General features: G+C 35.5%; 2 non-coding genes and 6 pseudogenes across 2 annotated transcripts; 3 read left to right on the top strand and 5 right to left on the bottom strand.

Moving 5' to 3' along the window:
- Positions 1-6,671: 6,671 nt before the first annotated feature.
- TRNAW-CCA (transfer RNA tryptophan (anticodon CCA)) lies at positions 6,672-6,746 on the bottom strand. Its single transcript has one exon. It is a non-coding gene; the product is annotated as a tRNA-Trp (tRNA).
- Positions 6,747-6,899: 153 nt separating this feature from the next.
- On the bottom strand, positions 6,900-6,973 carry TRNAP-UGG (transfer RNA proline (anticodon UGG)). The gene has a single exon. It is a non-coding gene; the product is annotated as a tRNA-Pro (tRNA).
- A 4,548-nt stretch (positions 6,974-11,521) lies between these two features.
- On the top strand, positions 11,522-14,261 carry LOC127261509 (photosystem II CP47 reaction center protein-like; annotated as a pseudogene).
- A 442-nt stretch (positions 14,262-14,703) lies between these two features.
- On the top strand, positions 14,704-16,620 carry LOC127261487 (cytochrome b6-like; annotated as a pseudogene).
- Positions 16,621-17,991: 1,371 nt separating this feature from the next.
- Positions 17,992-18,547, bottom strand: LOC127261486 (DNA-directed RNA polymerase subunit alpha-like; annotated as a pseudogene).
- A 14-nt stretch (positions 18,548-18,561) lies between these two features.
- LOC127261526 (DNA-directed RNA polymerase subunit alpha-like) lies at positions 18,562-19,405 on the top strand (annotated as a pseudogene).
- Positions 19,104-20,410, bottom strand: LOC127261523 (cytochrome b6-f complex subunit 4-like; annotated as a pseudogene).
- Positions 20,411-20,557: 147 nt separating this feature from the next.
- LOC127261485 (cytochrome b6-like) lies at positions 20,558-22,477 on the bottom strand (annotated as a pseudogene).
- Between the last annotated feature and the right edge of the window lie 247 nt (positions 22,478-22,724).

Here is a 22,724-nt window from a genome sequence, read left to right as displayed (position 1 = left end):
TGACAACGTTCAATCTTCCTTCTATTTTTGTGCCTTTAGTAGGCTTAATATTTCCCGCAATTGCAATGGTTTCTTTATTTCTTCATGTTCAAAAAAAAAAAATTGTTTAGGACGCAATCTCAGCCGTTTTTTTTTTTGAAACTGTAGCATAACACAGATATTTATTTCGGGAAATGGAAATATAGTATAACATGTGATTTCCGCCGAATATAAAGGAAAAAGCTCTTATGCCCGCAGAAAATGATCTCTGGATAAATGAATCCTAGCTAGTTTCAAATAGATCAGCATCGCTGGATGCAGAAAATGTAAAGTTGGTGGATCCATATGTATATTGGGGTCCTCTGAAGGGTATGTTATTATTTTAGATCTAACCAATTTGATGAATGACTCCTAAAGCTTCACATTAAACTAGTGCTAGTTCACATCAAACTAGTGCTAGTTGATGAGAGTTCCTTCGGAAACAAAAAAGGAAGGGCAAAATGGGTATTCTCTCAATTCCAATAAAATACAATCGGATCAAGTATGAGTTGGCGATCAGAACATATATGGATAGAGCTTATAACGGGGTCTCGAAAACTAAGTAATTTTTGCTGGGCCCTTATCGTTTTTTTAGGTTCATTAGGATTCTTATTGGCTGGAACTGCCAGTTATCTTGGTCGAAATTTGATATCTTTTGTCCCATCTCAGCCAATTCTTTTTTTTCCACAGGGAATTGTGATGTCTTTCTACGGGGTCGCGGGTCTATTTATTAGTTCCTATTTGTGGTGCACAATTTCTTGGAATGTAGGTAGTGGGTATGATCGATTCGATAGAAAGGAGGGAATAGTGTGTATTTTTCGTTGGGGATTTCCTGGAAAAAATCGTCGTATATTCCTCCGATTCCTTATAAAGGATATTCAATCCGTTCGAATAGAAGTTAAAGAGGGTATTTATGCTCGCCGTGTCCTTTATATGGACATCAGAGGCCGGGGGGCTATTCCGTTGACCCGTACTGATGAGAATTTGACCCCACGAGAAATTGAACAAAAAGCCGCGCAATTGGCCTATTTCTTGCGCGTACCTATTGAAGTTTTTTAAAAGGAACTTAGCTGAAGAACGAATGTTTTCTCAGCAGGAGGGAAATCCTCTTGTTTTCTAAATGAAGTTTCGTCAGAACATTCAGTCCAGCCAAAGCCGGGGTATATGGAACAACCATAAAACAAAACTTTTTTTTCGTTCTTCTTCGAAGTGATAAGATGCAGATAGAGCATATCTTGTAGATTTTTTCCTTTTTGTCAATCGATATTTTTTTATCTTTTCGCTTGTGTTCTTTACTAACCAATAATCGATTTTCTTAGTAATGAAAACTGGCCTTTTTCTGTCTTGTTTGTTTTGCCGCTCCTTTTTTTGATCATCACACTATCTTTCTCTCAATCATTTGATTCTTGGATATGTCGAATCGTTGCAATTTTTTTGCAATTATTGGATATTTTGATAGAAAACGAGTTCCTTCGTCTCAAAATATTAATAATATTCATTCCAAACAAGTGTCTCCTTTCAATGAATGACGGAAAGAAGCACTTGTTTGGAATTTGGTGAATCGAGATATCCGGAAAGAATATTTTTGATTATTTCTTCATTCGAATTCGCAGTTCGAGGCGGAGTCTTAGTCTATTTCTGTATTCTTTCTGGATTTAAACAAAATCATAAATCAAATAGATTCAGAGGTTTGATACCTTATTGAGAACTCATATTAAAAAAAAATATTCGATCACATAGAATCGAGAAATGAAGTTTGTTAATTCAAAATTCACAGGTGAAAAATGGCAAAAAAGAAAGCATTCACTACTTTTTTCTATCTTCTATATCTTAGTCTTTTTTTTCCCTGGTGGGTTTCTCTCTCATTTACTAAATGTATGGAATTTTGGGTTACTAATTGGTCAAATAGTGGTCAATCCGAAATTTTTTTGAATGATATTAAAGAAAAAAGTATTCTAGAAAAATTCATAGAATTAGAGGAAATTCTTTTATGGACGAAATATTCAAGGAATACTCGGAGACACATCCCCAAAAGCTTTCTATAGGAATCCACAAAGAAACGATCCAATTAGTCAAGATACACAATGAGGATCGTATCCATACGATTTTGCACTTCTCGACAAATATAATCTCTTTTGTTATTCTAAGCGGTTATTCTCTTTTAGGTAATGAAGAACTTGCTGTTCTTAACTCGTGGGCTCAGGAATTCCTATATAACTTAAGTGATACAGTAAAAGCTTTTTCGATTCTTTTATTAACCGATTTATGTATCGGATTTCATTCACCCCACGGTTGGGAACTAATGATTGGTTATGTTTACAAAGATTTTGGATTTGTTCATAATGATCAAATTATATCTGGTCTTGTTTCCACTTTTCCGGTTATTCTCGATACTATTTTGAAATATTGGATTTTCCGTTATTTAAATCGTATATCTCCGTCACTTGTAGTTATTTATCATTCAATGAATGATTGATAAATCATCCACCGATATTCATATTCATTTAATCTACTCTAATGGTTAGTTATACATAAGCATTAAAAACCTTCTATTGGGGGGATTTTCACCCTATATCCTATAGTATTCCAGTAAAGTGATTGCATTAAATAGCAGAATCGTGGATAGGGAACTATACCAGCAACCTACCCAATTTATTGTATAAATTATTATATAAATTTTTCGGATCAATGATTAGACCATGCAAACTAGAAATACTTTTTCTTGGATAAAGGAACAGATTACTCGATCTATTTCCGTATCACTCATTATATATATCATAACTCGGACATCTATTTCAAACGCATATCCCGTTTTTGCGCAGCAGAGTTATGAAAATCCACGAGAAGCGACTGGGCGTATTGTATGTGCGAATTGTCATTTAGCTAATAAGCCCGTGGATATTGAGGTTCCACAGGCGGTACTTCCTGATACTGTATTTGAAGCAGTTGTTCGAATTCCTTATGATAAGCAAGTGAAACAAGTTCTTGCTAATGGTAAGAAGGGGGGTTTGAATGTGGGGGCTGTTCTTATTTTACCGGAGGGATTTGAATTAGCTCCTTCCGATCGTATTTCTCCCGAGATTAAAGAAAAGATAGGCAATTTGTCTTTTCAGAGCTATCGCCCCCCCCAAAAAAATATTCTTGTGATAGGGCCTGTCCCCGTCAGAAATATAGTGAAATCACCTTTCCTATTCTTTCCCCCGACCCCGCTTCTAAAAAAGATGTTCACTTCTTAAATATCCTATATATGTAGGCGCGAATCGAGGAAGGGGTCAGATTTATCCCGACGGAAGCAAAAGTAACAATACAGTTTTTAATGCGACAGGAATGGGTATAATAAGTAAAATCCTACGAAAAGAAAAAGGAGGATATGAAATAACCATATCAGATCCATCGGATGGACGTCAAGTTGTTGATATTATCCCTCCAGGGCCCGAACTTCTTGTTTCAGAGGGTGAATCCATCAAATTGGATCAACCATTAACGAGTAATCCCAATGTGGGTGGATTTGGTCAGGGAGATGCAGAAATAGTACTTCAAGATCCATTACGTGTCCAAGGTCTTTTGTTCTTCTTGGCATCTGTTATTCTGGCACAAATCTTTTTGGTTCTTAAAAAGAAACAGTTCGAAAAGGTTCAATTGGCCGAAATGAATTTTTAGACTCGCGGATTTATCGATATCAGGATCGTAAAAAGAACAAAATTCTTGTTGTCAATTATCTATAAAAAGAAATTACGAAAAACTTTTATTTACTTGCTCTTTTTTTACGAGCTTGGGGGAATCAGCATTCCTAGTCATATCATAATAGGTATATTTTTCTTTCAAGAAGACTATTTTATTTGACTTTATGACTTTGTCTTTGTTAGGATTCCAATGTCCTAAAATGGATCCATTTTAGGACATTGGAAACCGAATTAAATTGGGATAGATATCAGCATAAGTAAGCGGGTAATAGAACGAACTACAAATGTGGGGAACAGATAATTCTAAGAGCTATTATTTGTCTTCGACACAAGAAAAGGGGGGTTTATAAAATCCCTTTTCTTGTGTCGAAAGAGGAATGATTTTGGGCTCCTAGTCTGGGTTTCGGTTTTCCAGATGTATCAGAACCTTTTTCTATTTATTTCGGACAATGACAACAAAAAAGTCAAGTGATGTACAAACAAAAAATAGAACTTATTCCATGAACTTCGAAAAAATCTCTACTTTTCTGATATACTAAATAAATAAAAAAGAAATATGGTAAGAGGATAGAAAGTATTTCTACGATATCGAATCTAGAGAAATATATCGAATCCGTGCAATTGAGTGATTCCCTCCTTATTCAAAGAACCCATACATACTCTCAAGATCAAGGAAGAGATGTTCTGAATCAATGAATGAAGTTTATTTTTCAAAAGCATTATCAGAAAAAATGGAATGGAGTTTTGTGAAACAGCAGAAAACGAAACCCACTTTGTCATTTAGACAAAAAAAGACTCTGATTCTTAAGAACCCAACGGTCCCTTTCCCCTCGAATCAGACAAAGAAAGAAGGGAATCCCGTTGAGTTCCTACGTCTACAACTCAATCCATCCGATTACTACAGGGATGAACCTAATCCGGAATATGAACCATAAAAGAAAATACCTATTAAACCGATCACAAGAATACCAGTTACAGTACCTATTATCCAAAGAGGAATCCTTCCAGTAGTATCGGCCATTTCCTCCACTTCCCCCCCCATTTCATTAAGTGGTCATGCTAGAGACATAAACAGTCATGGATAATTATGAGATGAGATCCTTCCGAACGGGCTAAGAGAATGCCTAGAGTTTTGATTTTTTCTTTCGTTTTCTTAATTGAAGAAATAATTCGAAAATAAAACAGCAAGTACAAAAATAAGTAATACCCCCAGTAGAGACTGGTACGATTCAATTCAACATTTTGTTCGTTCGGGTTTGATTGTGTCATAGCTCTATAAATTCGGAATTAGGTTTATCGTTGGATGAATTGCATTGCTGATATTGACCCCAAAAAAAACGGTTGGTACAGCTAGTCCGTGAACAGCCAACCATCGTACTGTAAAAATTGGATAGGTTCGATCTATAGTCATTTGATTAGGACCTCCTAAAACGATCTACTAAATTCATCGAGTTGTTCCAAAGAATCAAAACGTCCAGTTATTAATGGAATTCCTTGTCGGCTCTCTGTGAAATATTCGTTTGGCCGAGGGCTTCCAAATACATCGTAAGCTAAACCCGTACTGACGAATAACCAACCCGCAATAAATAGGGAAGGTATCGTAATGCTATGAATGACCCAATATCGAATACTGGTAATAATATCAGCAAAAGAACGTTCTCCTGTGCTTCCAGACATGCTCAGCTCCACATATTTTTGTACAGTCAAAGGGGGGATCGTAAAAGATGAGATCAGTAAAAGGCAATCACTGAAATTGGATCTTTGTAGGATCGTCAATATTGCACCGAGGGCATCTTTCGAATATACCGAATCAGTATAACTATCCTTCTTTCGACACAGCAACGCAATTTGAATCAGTATCGAAAAGAAGTGCTAAATTAATGTATTTCTTCCTTTCCTTTATCTGTTCAGGTAAAATGATGCTATATTTAATACAAATTCTTACAATGAAAGAGATTATCATCTTTCTACAATTTAAGGAATTGGTGAATCTTCCAGTAACAAATATGAGTAGTAAATCCTATTCGATGAAAGAAAGCGAAAAAAGAATCAAAAAATCGGAATCAATACTTGTAATGAATTGGATCTCAATCCAAATCTTGATTTAGCTGCAAGAATGAGACTTTTTAAAAATATGAAAATAAAAAATGGAAAATAGTATTCCATAATAATTCAAAAAGAGTTTCATTTTTGAATGAAGTTACACGATTCAGTTCGTATTATTGGTTTATGTTCAACGACTCGGTTGATAGGAATTACTAGATGGCTAGATCATAGAAATGATGAATCAGTTTCGTTTTATATGCCTGTCACTTTCTCTTTGTTCGTGCCATCTAGAATGATAGATAAATCACAAAATTTCAATTGAAATTAGTTGTTCAATTTATATTTTTGTATATCCTCCTATGTCAAAAAAAAGAAACTCAGGTAAATGCTTTAGAAATCTATGTATAGAAATACCACATTTCAGTTAGCCCCCCCTCATGCTTACTATAACCAGTTATTTCGGTTTTCTACTAGTAGCTTTAACTATAACTTCAGTTCTATTTATTGGTCTGAGCAAGATACGACTTATTTAAAATTTCTCTTTGAAAGAAAGAATTCAGAAAGGAAATCTTTCTGTGAGATTCCGTATATTCTACATCAAGTCAATTTTCAATTCTTGGTCGTTGAGATTTATGTCAATTCTGATTAATATTTAATTATAGATATTTCCTCTTTTTTTCTCCTTTTCATAAATTGAAATGATTGAAGTTCTTTTATTTGGAATCGTGTTAGGTCTAATTCCTATTACTTTGGCTGGATTATTCGTAACTGCATATTTACAATACAGGCGCGGTGATCAGTTGGATCTTTGATTAATTAAGATTTCTTTTTTTGACTTTTGACTGACCCCCTCCTTTCTTTAATGTCAATGCTATACAAGTGATTGAATCCACTTCAGTCTAATTTTATTTACGAAGAAAAAATCACGCTCTGTAGGATTTGAACCTACGACATCGGGTTTTGGAGACCCACGTTCTACCCGAACTGAACTAAGAGCGCTTTCTTATCAGAACTGTAAAGAAAAAAAGATTCTGTTTCGAACCCGAATCCATTTGATTTTGTATGCATATATTCTATAGTTCTATAATTCCGTGCAATTGGAATCGATCTCAATTGATTCCTTGTTACTGGTTAAAGGGGACAGTAATTAGGTAGGGATGACAGGATTTGAACCCGTGACATTTTGTACCCAAAACAAACGCGCTACCAAGCTGCGCCACATCCCTTGAATCGTTCTATAGTATGATTGTAGAGAATTCCTGTCTTGTTTTCTACATGCCTATTTCCTCCATTGAGAAACACAATTGTTCGGCCCATTTCGTCTTTTTTGTCTCATTTAACTTAGAATAATAAGAAAGGGAAAACCTTATGGATCCTTTTTCAATTTGAATTAGGGATTCTGTGTACAACTCTAAGTGGCTCTTAACCACATATGCATCTGATCATATATGCATTATCTTTATGTATTTAAAAAAAAGGAGGTTTTTCAATGCGATATCTAAAAACATATCTCTCCGTGGCTCCAGTACTAAGTACGCTATGGTTCGGGGCTTTAGCAGGTCTATTGATAGAGATTAATCGTTTTTTTCCGGATGCGCTGACATTCCCCTTTTTTTCATTCTAGTTATTGACGTCGGAAGGAATGAACAAGATTAGAGATACAATCAACTATCTGTGACTAATTTATCCTCCCTTTTTCTCTTTTTTCCCTTTTTTCGAATTTTGAAAATTAAGGGACGAAAGAGAAAGCATAAAAGTGAATTCAACGTCTGCGAGACTTGGGTTCAAATTCGAATTAAATGAATAGTAATAATACACTAATACTAATAGAGACGTGTGGATAGAATGCGGGTCTAGAGCAAGAATACAAGATCTTTAAGGGAAATATTGTTCTTCGGGTTGAAATGGAGTTTCAAAATCATTGTCTTACTTATTCTTATTATTTACTATGGCTTTGCTTTGATTTATTAGAACTTTATTGATTTTTATCTTTTCAAGTTTGATTGAAAATTAGTAACTTCTATTTTTTCCTTCCTTTCTTTTTCTTTATTTCGAATCAAATATAGAAGAGCTGAGTAAATCAAAAATACAAAGGAGATTCATGGCCAAGAAGAAAGATGCGCGAGGAACGGTGATTTTGGAATGTAACGGTTGTATCCGAAACGGTGTTAAGAAGGTATCAACAGGCATTTCCAGATATATTACTCAAAAGAACCGACACAATACGCCTAATCAATTAGAATTGAGAAAATTCTGTCCCTATTGTTACAAACACACGATTCATAGGGAAATAAAGAAATAGATCGAATCTTAGTTTTGAAATCTTAGTCTTGAAAGGGTAAAAATGACATTATATAGAACAACATAGAGCTCGAAATAGAACATATTTTACTAATAAAAAATCCTATTGTGGGTGAAAATGACAATTAAGAAATAGGATTTTTAGGATAAGAAATAAACTAAACAAACAAACCATGGATAAATCTAAGCGGCCTTTTCTGAAATCCAAGCGATCTTTTCGTAGGCGTTTGCCCCCGATTCAATCGGGGGATCGAATTGATTATAGAAACATGAATTTAATTAGTCGATTTATTAGTGAACAAGGAAAGATATTATCTAGACGATTGAATAGATTGACCTTGAAACAACAACGATTAATTACTATTGCTATAAAGCAAGCTCGTATTTTATCTTTGTTACCTTTTCTCAACAATGAGAAACAATTTGAAAGAACCGAGTCGACCGCTAGAACTACTGGTCTTAGAACCAGAAAAAAATAGGTTTATTCTTTGTTCACTTGAATCAGAATTCCAATCCGAACTCAAACATGGATTGGTTTTTTGTTCGACACAAATTTGAGAAGCCAGATTTTATTATCATGTCTGTCATAAGAAAAAAAAAAACGAAAAAAAAAAGAGTTTTTTTTATTGAACGTGTTCATTCATTTTCACTACTTTAGCCTATTTTCTCATAGTCATTTCGACTCCACCTTCCCGGAGTTCATTCTCCGGGGAACTCCATTTAACTTATTCTGGTGTATTCGTTCCAATCTACTTCTTTTCTGATTTCATTGGAAATCATATAAAGACACTTTCTATTTGATATAGCTATTTGGGCTAGTATTTTACGATTAAGAAGCAACTGTCTTTTGTATAGATCATGTACTAATTTACTATAACTAGAGGATATTCCTCGTTCTCGAATTAATGCGTTTATTCGAGTGATCCACAAACGACGAAAATTTCTTTTTTGCTTATTCTTGTCCCGATGAGCCGAAACCAAAGCTCGTATTTTCTGTTGAGTAATAGTTCGAGTCAGTCTTGAATGAGCCCCTCGAAAGCTTGAGGCAAAGAAACGAATTTTTGTTCTGCGTCTCCGAGCTATATATCCGCGTTTAATTCTGGTCATTACATAAATAAAACTTTGACAAATAACTAATTGATTTCTTTTCTTTCAGTTATTCTTTTCCACGCCCTGGTCTATTAATAACCAAACGGATTTTTCCAATGTATAAAATCAAAATCCCAATGGCTTTGGCTACTATAACCTTCCAGACCACGATTTTTTAGGTATTTTACTGCGAAATACGAAAGAAATAAGGAACTATCCTTTGATAGGTGTTCAAAATAGAGTCAATAAAAAAGAACTAGAAATAGTGGGTTCCATCGTTTCTATGGTTACTTCTTAAACGGTGAGGTCTTCTCTATACATCGGAGCCTTTACTTCATTTAATCAATTAATCAATGTTATTGCGAACTTGTATAGTTCATACCACACTCTTCGGCTCTACCCACGAATTATCCAGTAACAGGCCTTTCACAATCAGACCGACCTATACAGTAACGATATTTAATTAGGAAAGTTAGCTGGGGTAGCTGACCTTCGTAGTCCGTTCTTGACCGAGTGCAAACCTCAGTTTTATGTTTTTTTTTTTGTTTTTGAATTTCAATAAGATTTCCTCCGCTTAATGGATAAGCGTTTGCTATCAATGGAGAATTTCTTCTTATCTGAAATTCCGGTGATTGGATTTGCACCAACGGAAACCATAAACTTTAGACACAATAGAGGAATCGATTTGCTTATTTTTCGATAGTGAATAGAGTTCTTTCCTCTATTCTATCCTATTTACTGGTATTGATCATTCATCCCAACATACCGAAAATCGGTTTTCTTTCTTTTTTTTTTCGTCAGCTCATAATCGAAACGAGTCGCACATACACCCTAGTACATGTTCCTCGACGCTGAGGACAGCCCCGAAGAGCGGGGGATTTCGGGACATTTCGAATCGGCTGTCTTGTATTTCTAATAAGTTGTTTAATAGTAGGCATGTTGAATCATATACATAATGGGCAGGTTTAGATTAATCCTAACCGGGTGATTCTAAATTATTTGTATTAAAAAAATATTAATAAAATAGTAAACCCGGAGATAAAATATCAAATCCCGGATTTTCACAAAATCCCTTTTTTTGTCATTGAACTGCTACAAAATCAATAATTCCATAAGCTTGGGCTTCTGTTGCTGACATAAAAACGTCTCTTTCCATGTCTTCAGATACAACCCATAATGGTTTGCCCGTCCTTTGTACATAAACCCTTGTGATGGTTTCGCGTAGTTTCAGCAGTTCTTCCGCTTCCAAGATAAATTCCCCCGTTTGCGCCTCATAAAAAGAACTAGCGGGTTGATGGATCATTACCCTGATGATAGAAGGGTTCTCTATCTGGTGTGATGAAACGAAGAGGAAATAAGGATAAAGAATAATAGGAAAAAAAGATCGAATTGAGCAACCGTACGGGCATCATCTTTTGTGCATTGCATACGGCTCTACAATCAAATTGACCCTTCAAATTCAAGAAATAGAAAAAAATCTATCAGCTCCAAGCCCTAGATGGGTAAATGATCAAAACGCCACCCTTCCTTTCGTAGGGGTTCAAAAATACTATGATGGCTCCGTTGCTTTCTATTTCAAAATAGATTTTTTTGTCTTTGATTGAGCAATCCCAAAGTTTCTTTTTAATCCAACCAAAAAAGGAAAAATCTTGTTTTTTTTTTTCGCACTCTTTTTTATAGAACATAAATATTGTTAAGAGCCCTTCGGTGTGAAAACAAAAAGGTTTGTAACGCTGAATTGGCTTCCCAATAAATAAGAGAAAATGGGAAATACCTTTTATTTCATACTAATCTCTCGATACATAATTGAATCTTTTGAAAAAAAAAACAATACAAAAATTTTCCATATCGAATTCGAAGTGCCATGCTATTATTACTTAATATTCATATGGCGAAGGCATAGTTTTCTTTTTTCTCTCAAATCAAAAACCTCATTGGCGCCAAGCGTGAGGGAATGCGAAACGTTTGGTAATTGCTCCCCCAACCAGGAGCAAAGATCCCATTGACGCGGCTAGTCCCATGCATATTGTATGGACCTCTGGGCGCACAAACTGCATAGTATCATAAATAGCTAATCCATCTATTACCCACCCGCCAGGGGAGTTTATAAACAAATAGAAATCTTTGGCAGCATTCTCAAGACTGAAATATACCATAAGACCAATAAGTTGATTCGAGATCTCGCTATCAACTTCTTGGCCTAAAAAAAGGAATCTTTCTTGATAAAGTCGGTTGAGTGGGGTAAAATTGCATCCCCTAGGAACCGTACATGCACCTTTTGATGCATACGGTTCAAAAAAAAGAATCAATGTATAAATTCTAGTCCTCTTTCCTTTTTCCTATTCTTTTTAATAGCAGGTTTTTTTCGAACTTCTACCGAAAGGGCTTTTTTTCAATAACGACGAGTTTTGACTTAGTTTCTTTCTTAGAATAGAAAAAAGTTAATAAACTTATTGAATTAACTTCTCATTGATGTATTGTTTCATCGAGATTCAATCCAAATCACGATGGTGTTTTCATGTTCCTGAATGGGCCTATTTCATTTTTTTAGGTTTATGCTCTACTCCGGGTAAAGATCCGGCCGATTTCGATTTGCACATATAGGACAAATCTTCTCATCACCATTTCTTTTTGTTATGACTTTAGAAATAACAAACAGGAATCATTTATGATACACTAATTATAGATATGCTCCTAATTGGGTTTTTTCTAAACGGAGCCTGGATACTTCATTTTTTAGTCCAACAAGAGCCAACCATAAATCATTCTAATTGATAATAAAACTATGAATTCCTCCAAACAATGCATCGAATTGCACTTCACACTCCAATTTTTGGATGATTCAATTTCTCTTTTTTGGCGAAATAGAGGCGGGGACGAGAACGGGGAAATACCATATGACCCAATCTATTTGACAAGTCCCACTATACGTCAACCCAAGATGCATCGTCATCTCCAGGAATTCGGAAGGGTACTTTTGGAACACCAATAGGCATGAATTGAAAGAAAAAAGAACTAAATTTCACTTTGATGCGGAAACGTAATAATATGGTTTTATTGTCTCTATTTTCGAATATTGGCTTTATCATATTTTTTTATCCAAAGATTCAAAAATTCAGAAAGAAAGACAAAATCAATAAAGGAAAATTTTTACAAATAGGTTTTCCTAATGAGAAATTAAGGATAGACATATTTACTCATAGAAACTGGCATCAATCTCCCATTGCGTATTGGTACTTATCGAGTATAGAATAAATCTGCTTATCGTTGTTTCTACGAACAGAATTCTTCCATTATTAGGAACAGAAGTTAATAAATATTAACTTAACCCTTGTTAGTAAATAATCCACTGAAGAAGTGCAGTCTATAGGATAATCATAGTATTACAGTCTTTGCAATGCAATAAAGTTACGTAGTGTCTATTTTTCTTTGATAAGGGGGTATTTTCCATGGGTTTGCCTTGGTATCGTGTTCATACCGTTGTATTGAATGATCCCGGCCGGTTGCTTTCCGTTCATATAATGCATACAGCTCTGGTTGCTGGTTGGGCGGGTTCGATGGCTCTGTATGAATTAGCCGTTTTTGATCCTTCTGACCCTGTTCTTGATCCAATGTGGAGACAGGGTATGTTCGTTATACCCTTCATGACTCGTTTAGGAATAACCAATTCGTGGGAGGTTGGAGTATCACAGGAGGGACTGTAACAAATCCGGGGATTTGGAGTTACGAGGGTGTAGCTGGGGCACATATTGTGTTTTCTGGCTTATGCTTTTTGGCAGCTATCTGGCATTGGGTCTATTGGGATCTAGAAATTTTTTGCGATGAACGTACAGGAAAACCTTCTTTGGATTTACCTAAGATCTTTGGAATTCATTTATTTCTCTCCGGGGTGGCTTGTTTTGGTTTTGGTGCATTTCATGTAACAGGCCTGTACGGTCCTGGAATCTGGGTGTCCGATCCTTATGGATTAACGGGAAAAGTACAACCTGTAAATCCGTTGTGGGGCGTGGAAGGTTTTGATCCTTTTGTTCCGGGAGGAATAGCTTCTCATCATATTGCAGCAGGTACATTGGGCATATTAGCGGGTCTATTCCATCTTAGCGTTCGACCGCCACAACGTCTATACAAAGGATTGCGCATGGGAAATATCGAAACCGTACTCTCCAGTAGTATCGCGGCTGTCTTTTTTGCAGCTTTTGTTGTTGCTGGAACTATGTGGTATGGTTCAGCAACTACCCCCATTGAATTATTTGGTCCTACTCGTTATCAATGGGATCAGGGTTACTTCCAGCAAGAGATCTATCGAAGAGTTAGCGTCGGGCTAGCAGAAAATCAAAGTTTATCAGAAGCCTGGTCGAAAATTCCTGAAAAATTAGCTTTTTACGATTATATTGGCAATAATCCGGCAAAAGGAGGATTATTCAGGGCGGGTTCGATGGATAACGGGGATGGAATAGCGGTTGGATGGTTAGGGCACCCTATTTTTAGGGATAAAGAAGGGCGTGAGCTTTTTGTACGTCGTATGCCTACTTTTTTCGAAACATTTCCAGTCGTTTTAGTAGATGGCGACGGAATTGTTAGAGCCGATGTCCCCTTTCGAAGAGCAGAATCGAAGTATAGTGTTGAACAGGTGGGTGTAACCGTTGAGTTCTATGGTGGCGAACTCAATGGAGTCACTTATAGTGATCCTGCTACCGTCAAGAAATATGCTAGACGTGCTCAATTGGGTGAAATTTTTGAATTAGATCGGGCGACTTTGAAATCCGATGGTGTTTTTCGTAGCAGTCCAAGGGGTTGGTTTACTTTTGGACATGCTTCGTTTGCTTTGCTTTTTTTCTTCGGACACATTTGGCATGGTGCTAGAACTTTGTTCAGAGATGTTTTTGCTGGTATTGACCCAGATTTGGATGCTCAAGTAGAGTTTGGAGCATTTCAAAAAATTGGGGATCCAACTACAAGAAGACAGGCAGTTTGATACAAGACCGCTTTGGTATCTTTCGCCTCTATTTTTTTGGTTTTGCAAGGAATTTTCGATAGAGTATCGGAGTGAATTTGAATCGCTGCTTTTGAACTCTTGCTCTTTCGAGATGATTACCAAAAAGAATAAAAAAAAAGAAAAAACAAACAGGTAGGGAAGCTATAATTGTAAATCACAATCGAATCTATGGAAGCTTTGGTTTATACATTCCTTTTAGTCTCGACTCTAGGAATAATTTTTTTTGCTATCTTTTTTCGAGAACCACCTAAAGTTCCAACTAAAAAGCTGAAATGATTTTTCATTATCTCAATTGAAGTAATGAGCCCCCCCGGGGGGGGCTCATTACTTCAACTAGTCCCCATGTTCCTCGAATGGATCTCTTAGTTGTTGAGAAGGTTGCCCAAAAGCGGTATATAAGGCATACCCGGTAAAACTGACAAGTAAACCAGATATAAAGATGGCGACTAGGGTTGCTGTTTCCACTATGATTCTATCATTTCAAGATCCGTTAGGATTTCTCATAAGATTGTTTATTTACAACGGAATGGTATACAAAGTCAACAGATCTCAATGAATACAATAGAATTTATGGCTACACAAACTGTTGAGAACAGTTCTAGATCGGGCCCAAGACGAACTACTGTAGGGAGTTTATTAAAACCATTGAATTCGGAATATGGTAAAGTAGCTCCAGGTTGGGGAACGACCCTTTGATGGGAGTCGCAATGGCTCTATTTGCGGTATTTCTATCTATTATTTTGGAGATTTATAATTCGTCTGTTTTATTGGATGGAATTTCAATGAATTAAATCTCTAAGAACCACAAAGTTTTCATTTTGGAACCAAAAAACAATCAGTTAGAACTTGGATTTATGGCCTATTCTATTTTGGTAGTTCGATCGTGGAATTTCTTTCTTTCTGTATTTCCGGAATATGAGTGTGTGACTTGTTCTAATTGATTCTATTGATAGTACAGAGACTAGGTCTGTCACCTTGATAGAGATGGTTCTACTTCGTCGGATATTTCTTCAAGTATCTGGAACACAAACTATAATGAACTAGATTAAGAAATATTTGAACTATGATTCATACTTAATATTCGACCTCGTGTCCGGACACCAAAAAAATTTCAAACTGTTTGAAAAAAAGAAAAATCTTTCTTTTTTTAGTCTAATTCATGAAATATGTGATAGTCCAATGGCTCTTACTCAAGGAATCCTTGGCTTAGCTTATGATTTTTTATTGAATCATCGTGGTTCTAGTATGAATCTGAGGTTTTAATCAATCCATAGGGTCTTAACAAGAGAATTCCTATCAATTCAATAATAAAGAAAGGAAAAAAGACACAGTAGAAACAAAAAAATGAAAGAAAAAGAAATAGGCAAAGAGAGGATTCAAGAGGCCTGTAAGGATTAAACAAATAAAATGGAGCCAACTTGATATTTTAGTATTATCACCGTAAAGAAGAGCTTTTGGATTTCTTTCGTGCATTTAGAAAAGATTGAATCGTAGATTAAGAAATTTCAAACTTTCTATTGCATAACTTTTTCTATTGCATAACTTTCTAGTCCATATCTGACTCTTTTTTTTCTTTTGAATTTGGGTGTTTTTGTTTGAGCTGTACGAGATGAAAGTCTCATATACGGTTCTAAGAGGGGGATTTTGACCTATCTCAATAAAGTCTATGATTGGTTCGAAGAACGCCTCGAGATTCAGTCAATTGCGGATGATATAACTAGTAAATGTTCCTCCCCATGTCAATATATTTTATTGTTTAGGGGGAATTACGCTTACTTGTTTTTTAGTACAAGTAGCTACGGGGTTTGCTATGACTTTTTACTATCGTCCGACTGTTACTGAAGCTTTTGCCTCTGTTCAATACATAATGACGGAAGCTAACTTTGGTTGGTTAATCCGATCAGTTCATCGATGGTCGGCAAGTATGATGGTCCTGATGATGATTCTACATGTTTTTCGTGTATATCTCACCGGTGGATTTAAAAAACCCCGCGAATTAACTTGGGTTACGGGTGTGGTTCTGGCAGTATTGACCGCATCTTTTGGCGTAACTGGTTATTCCTTGCCTCGGGACCAAATTGGTTATTGGGCAGTGAAAATTGTAACAGGTGTACCTGAGGCTATTCCTGGAATAGGATCACCTTTGGTAGAATTATTGCGCGGAAGTGCTAGTGTGGGACAATCCACCTTGACTCGTTTTTATAGTTTACACACTTTTGTATTGCCGCTTCTTACTGCTGTATTTATGTTAATGCACTTTCTAATGATACGTAAGCAAGGTATTTCTGGTCCTTTATAGAGAAGATATCTAATAGATATTTGGAATCAATCATTTATCACTTAGAGGAGAAATAATAGGATTTTATTGCTACAAGTATGGATTATTGAAAAGAATAAGACATGGATTTGGATGTTTCCCTTCAACGAATCAAAATACTATTGCGCAGTTGAAGAGAATTCTCCGAAGAGAAAATGGATTATGGGAGTGTGTGACTTGAACTATTGATTGATCTGTGTAGATAGATGTCTGCCGCATTGCAATTCACATCAAAATGTGTCTTTGTTCCAACCACCATGTAACCCTTAATACAGAAGATAGGCTGATTCGCTTAAAGAGAATCTTTTCTATGATCAGGTCCGAATCGTGTTGTACATGAGCAGGCTCCGTAAAATCTAGTATAGTTAAGTCAACTAGATAAAGATTCTGCTTTATCTAGTTCACTTACTGAATTTCCTACTTAAATACTTAAAATGCAATAGTGTGAAGATGCATTCATTTCCTCTGCATTGATATCATCGATAATACTATCGGAGTGAAAGAAGAGATCTAAAGAAAAATATAGGCTAGACTAAATTAGTAACAAGTAAACCTTTTCTATGTGTATCTCCAGCTATTTTTGAGATAACATAGTAATCGTAAAGTTTGAGACGACCCAGAAAGCACTTGATCATATCATGATCAACTTTGTAAGCCTACTTGGGTATTGAGTATTTACTTAGCTTAGAACCGAATTCTTTGTAATAGATAGTTTCCATTTGGAAAAAAGAGTCCAATTTTTCTTACATTGAATCATTCACATATGTGTAGATATATGCAACACATAGATTTTTTATGAATTCATTTGGTTCTGTTGAGTCTTGCTTGAGCCGGATGATAAAAAATTATCATGTCCGGTTCCTTCGGGGATGCATCTCTAAGAATTCACCTATCCCAATAACAAAAAAACCTGATTTGAATGATCCTGTATTAAGAGCTAAATGGCTAAAGGTATGGGTCATAATTATTATGGAGAACCTGCATGGCCCAATGATCTTTTATATATTTTTCCGGTAGTAATTCTAGGTACTATTGCATGTAACGTAGGTTTAGCGGTTCTAGAACCATCAATGATTGGTGAACCGGCAGATCCATTTGCAACTCCTTTGGAAATATTACCGGAATGGTATTTCTTTCCCGTATTTCAAATACTTCGTACGGTGCCCAATAAATTATTGGGTGTTCTTTAATGGTTTCAGTGCCTGCGGGATTATTACGGTACCTTTTTTAGAGAATGTTAATAAGTTCCAAAATCCATTTCGTCGTCCAGTAGCGACAACCATCTTTTTGATTGGTACCGCAGTCGCTCTTTGGTTGGGTATTGGTGCAACATTACCCATTGATAAATCTCTAACTTTAGGTCTTTTTTAATTTGATTCAATTGTGAAATAACATGACGTGTGTATCTAGGGAATAATCGCTTCCAAGTGAATTATCCCTAGATACATCTATTCAATAAAATTCTGAATCTCTTTCGAATAGATGAATTGTACTACAGATTCAAAACCTATTTGAATCTAATTCAAAATAGACGAAAAGATTCAATAGATTTCAAACCTCTTTTTTGGTAAATCAATTGCGAAATGTTTCTACAATGCCTAATATCTTTTTTACATCGTCTAGGCAAAATGTTCAATTTTCCTAAGCTCTTCTTGACTCTTATTCAAAAGTCCGATAATGTATATATTGGGACCTTTTCAGGCATTATAGACTCTGGGAGAAAATTCGGATTGATCAATAAAATCGATTTTTACTGCTAATTTTTTTTTTGTTTTTTCTGAGTTTATTCAATTTATCGTGAAAATAACAAGGGGATAAGGAACCATGTCTTGATTGTTCTCTAAAGGTACGTTTTCTTCTTCCTTTTAAAAAGGAACTAATAATCAATTAATTCCGAGAGGCTTCAGAAGTGCTTCTTTCGGGGTTAAACTCCCATTTGTCCATATTTTCGAGAAAGAGTATTTCTTGTTTTGATTCCCATTCCCATACGAATGAATACTATGATATCACATTTCGACAGGCATGAATACGCAGCTATAGGATACTTCCATCTTCAAGTTATGCGGCAATTTTTCGAGATCCGCGATTTCTCTGGATTTTTAATCAATACACAACATATAGCTAGCTTGACAGAACCATTAGTTTGTGTATTGGATTAAAAATCCAGAGAAATCGCGGCTATCTTCGAAAAATGCCGCATAACTTGAAAGATGGAAGTTATCCTATAGATGCTGTATTCATGCCTGTTCGAAATGTGAATCATAGTATTCATTCGTATGGGAATGGGAATCAAAAACAAGAAATACTCTTTCTCGAAATATGGACAAATGGGAGTTTAACCCCGAAAGAAGCACTTCATGAAGCCTCTCGAATTTAATTGATTTATTTAGTTCCTTTTTTAAAAAGGAAGAAGAAAACGTACCTTTAGAGAACAATCAAGACATGGTTCCTTATCCCCTTTTTCTTTTCACGATAAATTGAATAAACTCAGAAAAAACAAAAAAAAATAGCAGTAAAATCGATTTTTATTGATCAATCCGAATTTTCTCCCAGAGTCTATAATTGCCTGAAAAGGTCCATATATATACATTATCGGACCTTTTGAATAAGAGTCAAGAAGAGCTTAGGAAAATTGAACATTTTTGCCTAGACGATGTAAAAAAGATATTAGGCATTGTAGAAAAACATTTCGCAATTGATTTACCAAAAAAGAGGTTTGAAATCTATTGAATCTTTTTCGTCTATTTTGAATTAAGATTCAAATAGGTTTTGAATCTGTAGTACAATTCATCTATTCGAAAGAGATTCAGAATTTTATTGAATAGATGTATCTAGGGATAATTCACTTTGAAGCGATTATTCCCTAGATACACACGTCATGTTATTTCACAATTGAATCAAATTAAAAAAGACCTAAAGTTAGAGATTTATCAATGGGTAATGTTGCACCAATACCCAACCAAAGAGCGACTGCGGTACCAATCAAAAAGATGGTTGTCGCTACTGGACGACGAAATGGATTTTGGAACTTATTAACATTCTCTAAAAAAGGTACCGTTAATAATCCCGCAGGCACTGAAACCATTAAAAGAACACCCAATAATTTATTGGGCACCGTAACGAAGTATTTGAAATACGGGAAAGAAATACCATTCCGGTAATATTTCCAAAGGAGTTGCAAATGGATCTGCCGGTTCACCAATCATTGATGGTTCTAGAACCGCTAAACCTACGTTACATGCAATAGTACCTAGAATTACTACCGGAAAAATATATAAAGATCATTGGGCCATGCAGGTTCTCCATAATAATTATGACCCATACCTTTAGCCAATTTAGCTCTTAATACAGGATCATTCAAATCAGGTTTTTTTGTTATTGGGATAGGTGAATTCTTAGAGATGCATCCCCCGAAGGAACCGGACATGATAATTTTTTATCATCCGGCTCAAGCAAGACTCAACAGAACCAAATGAATTCATAAAAAATCTATGTGTTGCATATATCTACACATATGTGAATGATTCAATGTAAGAAAAATTGGACTCTTTTTTCCAAATGGAAACTATCTATTACAAAGAATTCGGTTCTAAGCTAAGTAAATACTCAATACCCAAGTAGGCTTACAAAGTTGATCATGATATGATCAAGTGCTTTCTGGGTCGTCTCAAACTTTACGATTACTATGTTATCTCAAAAATAGCTGGAGATACACATAGAAAAGGTTTACTTGTTACTAATTTAGTCTAGCCTATATTTTTCTTTAGATCTCTTCTTTCACTCCGATAGTATTATCGATGATATCAATGCAGAGGAAATGAATGCATCTTCACACTATTGCATTTTAAGTATTTAAGTAGGAAATTCAGTAAGTGAACTAGATAAAGCAGAATCTTTATCTAGTTGACTTAACTATACTAGATTTTACGGAGCCTGCTCATGTACAACACGATTCGGACCTGATCATAGAAAAGATTCTCTTTAAGCGAATCAGCCTATCTTCTGTATTAAGGGTTACATGGTGGTTGGAACAAAGACACATTTTGATGTGAATTGCAATGCGGCAGACATCTATCTACACAGATCAATCAATAGTTCAAGTCACACACTCCCATAATCCATTTTCTCTTCGGAGAATTCTCTTCAACTGCGCAATAGTATTTTGATTCGTTGAAGGGAAACATCCAAATCCATGTCTTATTCTTTTCAATAATCCATACTTGTAGCAATAAAATCCTATTATTTCTCCTCTAAGTGATAAATGATTGATTCCAAATATCTATTAGATATCTTCTCTATAAAGGACCAGAAATACCTTGCTTACGTATCATTAGAAAGTGCATTAACATAAATACAGCAGTAAGAAGCGGCAATACAAAAGTGTGTAAACTATAAAAACGAGTCAAGGTGGATTGTCCCACACTAGCACTTCCGCGCAATAATTCTACCAAAGGTGATCCTATTCCAGGAATAGCCTCAGGTACACCTGTTACAATTTTCACTGCCCAATAACCAATTTGGTCCCGAGGCAAGGAATAACCAGTTACGCCAAAAGATGCGGTCAATACTGCCAGAACCACACCCGTAACCCAAGTTAATTCGCGGGGTTTTTTAAATCCACCGGTGAGATATACACGAAAAACATGTAGAATCATCATCAGGACCATCATACTTGCCGACCATCGATGAACTGATCGGATTAACCAACCAAAGTTAGCTTCCGTCATTATGTATTGAACAGAGGCAAAAGCTTCAGTAACAGTCGGACGATAGTAAAAAGTCATAGCAAACCCCGTAGCTACTTGTACTAAAAAACAAGTAAGCGTAATTCCCCCTAAACAATAAATATATTGACATGGGGAGGAACATATTTACTAGTTATATCATCCGCAATTGACTGAATCTCGAGGCGTTCTTCGAACCAATCATAGACTTTATTGAGATAGGTCAAAATCCCCCTCTTAGAACCGTATATGAGACTTTCATCTCGTACAGCTCAAACAAAAACACCCAAATTCAAAAGAAAAAAAAAGAGTCAGATATGGACTAGAAAGTTATGCAATAGAAAAAGTTATGCAATAGAAAGTTTGAAATTTCTTAATCTACGATTCAATCTTTTCTAAATGCACGAAAGAAATCCAAAAGCTCTTCTTTACGGTGATAATACTAAAATATCAAGTTGGCTCCATTTTATTTGTTTAATCCTTACAGGCCTCTTGAATCCTCTCTTTGCCTATTTCTTTTTCTTTCATTTTTTTGTTTCTACTGTGTCTTTTTTCCTTTCTTTATTATTGAATTGATAGGAATTCTCTTGTTAAGACCCTATGGATTGATTAAAACCTCAGATTCATACTAGAACCACGATGATTCAATAAAAAATCATAAGCTAAGCCAAGGATTCCTTGAGTAAGAGCCATTGGACTATCACATATTTCATGAATTAGACTAAAAAAAGAAAGATTTTTCTTTTTTTCAAACAGTTTGAAATTTTTTTGGTGTCCGGACACGAGGTCGAATATTAAGTATGAATCATAGTTCAAATATTTCTTAATCTAGTTCATTATAGTTTGTGTTCCAGATACTTGAAGAAATATCCGACGAAGTAGAACCATCTCTATCAAGGTGACAGACCTAGTCTCTGTACTATCAATAGAATCAATTAGAACAAGTCACACACTCATATTCCGGAAATACAGAAAGAAAGAAATTCCACGATCGAACTACCAAAATAGAATAGGCCATAAATCCAAGTTCTAACTGATTGTTTTTTGGTTCCAAAATGAAAACTTTGTGGTTCTTAGAGATTTAATTCATTGAAATTCCATCCAATAAAACAGACGAATTATAAATCTCCAAAATAATAGATAGAAATACCGCAAATAGAGCCATTGCGACTCCCATCAAAGGGGTCGTTCCCCAACCTGGAGCTACTTTACCATATTCCGAATTCAATGGTTTTAATAAACTCCCTACAGTAGTTCGTCTTGGGCCCGATCTAGAACTGTTCTCAACAGTTTGTGTAGCCATAAATTCTATTGTATTCATTGAGATCTGTTGACTTTGTATACCATTCCGTTGTAAATAAACAATCTTATGAGAAATCCTAACGGATCTTGAAATGATAGAATCATAGTGGAAACAGCAACCCTAGTCGCCATCTTTATATCTGGTTTACTTGTCAGTTTTACCGGGTATGCCTTATATACCGCTTTTGGGCAACCTTCTCAACAACTAAGAGATCCATTCGAGGAACATGGGGACTAGTTGAAGTAAT

This window comes from Andrographis paniculata, unplaced genomic scaffold, assembly GCF_009805555.1.
Source record: "Andrographis paniculata isolate CXL003 unplaced genomic scaffold, ASM980555v1 Contig63END, whole genome shotgun sequence".
Taxonomy (NCBI): Eukaryota; Viridiplantae; Streptophyta; class Magnoliopsida; order Lamiales; family Acanthaceae; genus Andrographis; species Andrographis paniculata.
The sequence above is the reverse complement of the archived record's forward strand: the minus strand, read 5'-3'. Positions and strand labels throughout refer to the sequence as shown.